Source organism: Vespa mandarinia, chromosome 25 (assembly GCF_050613455.1).
Source record: "Vespa mandarinia isolate Hongniang chromosome 25, ASM5061345v1, whole genome shotgun sequence".
In the NCBI taxonomy this organism is placed as follows: domain Eukaryota; kingdom Metazoa; phylum Arthropoda; class Insecta; order Hymenoptera; family Vespidae; genus Vespa; species Vespa mandarinia.
This window is the reverse complement of record NC_140834.1, coordinates 1,915,001-1,920,000: the sequence shown is the minus strand read 5'-3', so window position 1 is coordinate 1,920,000 and position 5,000 is coordinate 1,915,001. Positions and strand designations below refer to the sequence as shown.

The window sequence follows — 5,000 nt, the reverse complement described above, 5'->3', positions numbered from 1 at the left end:
GAGAGAGAAAGAGAGAGAGAGATTTAAAGAAAGAGTGAGAGAGAGATTGAAAGAAAAAGAGTGAGAGAGAGAAAGAGAGAGAGAGAGATTTAAAGAAAAAGAGTGAGAGAGAGAGAGAGATTGAAAGAAAAAGAATATTAAATGGAGATAGATGGAACTAACTAAAGAGTGAGTGATATTAAGTGAGAAAGAGAGTAAGAGAAAAAGAGAGAGAGAGAGAGAGAGAGATGGATATAGTCAAGAAAGAAAGAAAGAAAAAAAAAGAGATGGACAAAAGGATGAAACAAACAAAAGAGTGAGTGAGCCAGAGTGAAAGAGAAAGAGATAGAAAGATAGAGATAGATATACGATCAAGAAAGTGTGAGACAGAGAGAGAGAGAGAGAGATAAATAACAACAGGAAGGAGATGAAAATACAATATATTAGGTTGGAAACTATGAAACGAGCGTTGAATGAAAATAAATAACTAAACAAAAACGCCCGTTTCATAGTTTCCAACCTAATATATACAATATAAAAAAAAATATATATATATATATACATAATATATATATTATTGTATATATATCAAAATATATATATATAAAAATGGACGATGAAAATGTTAGACTTTCCTTTCCATTGATTTTAAACCACGCACTGATTAAATTATCTTAAGTACCATTCAATGCTTATGTATTCACTTATTTACTTAATTTTATACATATCTGCTAATTTTGTTACAATTATTTATTTATTTATTTATTTATTTATTTATTTATTTATTTATTTATTTATTTATTTATTCAACACATATTCGCATTAAAGAATGTACACACACATATACATACATACATATATACATACATATATATATATATATCATATATACATACATGCATATATACATATTAAGTATAAATGTTTCTGAATTAGGTTAGGTTCTCAATGATTTAAAGCACGTAATTGTATATGTACGAATATATGCAAGTACTTAGTAGTGTATTGTTGAATTGTGTGGGTGTATGTAATTTTTTTTTACTGTCTGTCTCTTTCCTTCTCTCTCTCTCTCTCTCTCTCTCGTATTCGTTTTCAATAATTTCTTTGATCTTTCAATCAACATATGTAAGTATTGGAATTGTGTACGTGAGTGTACGAGTTTGTTTTTCTTTTTTTTTTCTGGTGTGTACGTCTTTCTCTCTCTCTCTCTCTCTTTCACTCTCCCTCTCTTTCTTTCTCTCTCTCTCCCTCTCTTTCTCTCTCTATCTCTCTCTCTCTCCCTCTCTTTCTCTTTCTCTCTCCCTCTCTTTCTCTCTCTCTCTCCCTCTCTTTCTCTCTCTCTCTTTCTTTCTTTCTTTCTCTCTCTCTCTCTCTCTCTCTCTCTCTCTCGCACTTATTAAGACAGGACGATTTTGTTGATCATTCATTGCGTGATTGAAAAAAATGACGGATTGTTGTCGCTAGGTTATAGTAGCAATGATACGATGGGAATGAAGAAAGGGAATGTTATATTCTTATTACATTTATTCGTATTACATTTATATTAATATTACATTTGTATGGATATTTAAACGATTTCACATATCATTATTCGAATTCGATAATGCATGTAAATACTTGAGTAATTATACATTCGATATAATAATATCAATAGATCGATAGATCGATAGTTTTACGAAAGTTAATTCAAAATGGCGCGAAGTAGGTAGCCATCTTTGATATTTTTTCATTTTCTTTTTCTTCTCTTTTCGTTTTCTTTTTTTTTTTTTTTCGTTCGATTATTACGAGATTCGAATCTTTAAGTACGTTAAATATTCATAGATTAGATCGTGATAGAAATTCTATATTTTTTCAGGTAATGTTTCACACTGGAAAGGTCAAAGATTTCTAAGTGGGATTCGAAAAGAAAGGTTATGTTAGAATGAATAAGGAAAAATGTTTTAGGGAAGATTTTGAAAAAAAAGAAAGAAGGAGAGAAAAGCGATTTATGTGTACTCCTTTTTCGTCGTTGGACTAATTTTTATATTAGATTTCCTTCTATTTTCCTTTTTTTTCTTTTTTTGCTTTTTTTAAATTTCAAAATCAAATCTTGTAAGTATTTTTATATGTTTATAGTACATATATAAATTTTGAAATTATTACTGGTAAGATTTACGAGATTTTTCGATGAGATACGTCGTACATTCACGCGTATACGTTGGATAAAAAATATGAATTTTTTCCTTTGTTTTATATACGTCATTTAATCTTTTACATATATACGAATAGCAACATATATTTTATAATTTAAAAAAAAACATTTAATAAAATCAATGGAATGTAGAACAAAATTGCGTAATAAAATTTTGATTTATAAGTCAACGATCATACCACGTTGTAAAGCACCAGTTCTCGTCCGATCACTGAAGTTAAGCAACGTTGGGCACGGTTAGTACTTGGAAGGGTGACCGCTTGGGAATACCGTGTGTTTGTTGGCAATTTTTTTTATTCTTTTACTTTTTTACGCGTATGTGTGTATGTGTATACATTAATAAAAATATTATATGTATATAATTTATTTATTTAAATATAATAATATATATAATAAAAATATGCATATTAATATGTGCATTTTGTATATATATATGTATTTATTTTGAAAAAGTATTCATATATTTATTTATATTTTTTATTATTAATGAAAAAAAAAAAATAATAATTAAAATTATAATAAATAATAATAATAATCAATTATCTATTTGTGTGCGTTAAATTCTAGACTTGTTGGATATTTGTTAGGTGAATAAATACGATTGATATTTTGTCACCTGATAACTCTTTTTTTCTTTATTTTTATATTTTTAGAAGAGGCTCGAAAAAAAAAAGAAAAGGAGAAAAATATTTTTATATTTTTATGAGAGGAGAAAATTTTGGAGAAAAAGTAAAATTTGTCGAAGAAATATTAGATATTGGATTGACCTCGTTAGGTCGTAACACCTGAGATGTTCTTTCGATTAAACGGCTCATGCCAATTATGACCCAGATTTATGATCTTAAGAAAGACGAAAATATTCGGAGCGTATCGTCGAAAGATTTTAAAATCTATAGTACGGAAATTGTTATGTTTAGAATCAATAATTGTTTTCTTTTTTTTTTTCAATAAACACACATGCACATAGGGGAAAATTACTAGACGTATAAATTGAAAATAAAAAATGAATTATAGAAACGAATTGAAAGAAATCGATTTAAAAAAAAAAAAAAAAGAAATACAATGAAAAAAAAGGATGAATTGAAAAAAAATTAACCGAATGAAAAGTGAATGAGAAAAATGAGCCCAATGAAAAATGAATTAAATAAAATGAATAAAAAAGGATGAATAAAATAAAAGATGAATGAAAGTGATGAATAAAAATTGAATATAAAATGAAACGATGTAAAATGAAAAGAAATAAATAAAAATCGAATATAAAATGAAAGGAATGATTAAAAGAGATAAATTAAAAATGAAGTTAAAATTAAAAGTGTTCGTTTAAATTCTACTTCGCCAATTACTTTTTTATTATTAAATATAAACAATATATAATATTAAATAAATAAAATTATATATATATATATATAAATGTATTAAAAATTACTATTGGATAGATCAATAAGTATTATCAAAATTATCAAACAAATATTCGATAAAAAATTACTACGTATGTATAAACTATGTCATATATATATATATATATATATATATATGTATGTAAACACATATACACATAGGCACACATACATGTATGGACTATTTTTTATTTACTCATTAGATAAGACAATTACAGATTACATCGTAACATTGATGATAAATATGTTATTTGCAATTTTTTTCCGAAGAAATCATTATAAAGGTCAATTTCAATATCAATACCGATAACGACGTAATATAAAAATAATCAAATAATCAAATAATCAATGAAAAAATTAAATAATGAATACGTGCCTTTTTGTTTGTAAATATAGTATCGCGAATACACGTATACGATCATTATAAAAATTAATCCAAATTTTTATGACATTTGGAAAGAAAAAAAAAGAAAGAAAAAAAAACCAGAAGAAAATACGTTCTCGTATAATTGAATTGTATCAAATCTAAAGATCAAGTTTAAATCGAATTACGTTGAGTCACGTTAAGTCAAATTAAATCATGTCAAATCGAATAAAGTCAAATCGAGTCAAGATGAGTCAAGTCAATTCAAATCAAGTCAATTCAAATCAAGTCAATACAAATCAAGTTAAATCAAAGTTAAGTTAAGTAAAGTTAAGTTAAGTTAAGTTAAGTTAACGACAATGGCGATATAATACATTAAATCTTTCGACACATTTGTCCGTCGGCGTTATCTCCAGGGGCCCTTTCTTCCATGGTACACCATTATAGTGAGATAGCGAGGTTCAGGTACCGATCGGTCGTTGTTTTAGGTGGGGCCCTCATTCTACCCCCTCTCCCCCTCCCACCGCCGCCACCATCCCTCACTCCTTTGCCCTCTTCTTCCCACTATCCACAAGCCATTGGGACGAATCGTACACTACCACCATTTGGAAGAATTTTCTTTCTCTCTCTCTCTCCCTCTCTCTCTCTCTCTCTCTCTCTTTCTTAAGTTGAACAGAAGTTCTATATAAGATATTCTCGAAACGTAAGAAATAAAGAAACACAAGTCACCATACGTCGCCACCCGTAAGTACTACTGGCACTCGGCCATCCCGAAAAAAGGAACATGGAAAAAAAATAAACAACAAACAAAAAAGAAGGAAAAAGAAGAAGAAGAAAAAGAAGAAGAAGAAAGAGAAGGAGAAGAAGAGGAAGGAAAAAGGATTAAAAAAAAAAAAAAAAAAGAAAAAATGAAAAAAGCAAAGAAAAGAAAAGAAAAGAAAAGAAAAGAAAAGAAAAGAAAAATGAAGCAGGTAATCAGAAGGCACTAAACAACGATACCAAGCTGGCAGTTAAAGGGCTCGCTCTCTCTCTCTCTCTTTCTCTCTCTCTCTCTCTTTCTCTCTCTCTC

The 5,000-nt window shown here is 28.1% G+C and overlaps 2 protein-coding genes and 1 pseudogene across 9 annotated transcripts in view; 2 read left to right on the top strand and 1 right to left on the bottom strand.

Moving 5' to 3' along the window:
* The window catches only part of LOC118446587 (uncharacterized), a 128,641-nt gene that overhangs the window by 37,801 nt on the left and 85,840 nt on the right, over positions 1–5,000 (bottom strand). The window lies entirely within an intron of this gene.
* Positions 1–5,000, top strand: part of LOC118446588 (uncharacterized) — a 43,611-nt gene that overhangs the window by 21,395 nt on the left and 17,216 nt on the right. The gene's annotated exons all lie outside the window — the stretch shown is intronic.
* Positions 2,336–2,456, top strand: LOC118446731 (5S ribosomal RNA; annotated as a pseudogene).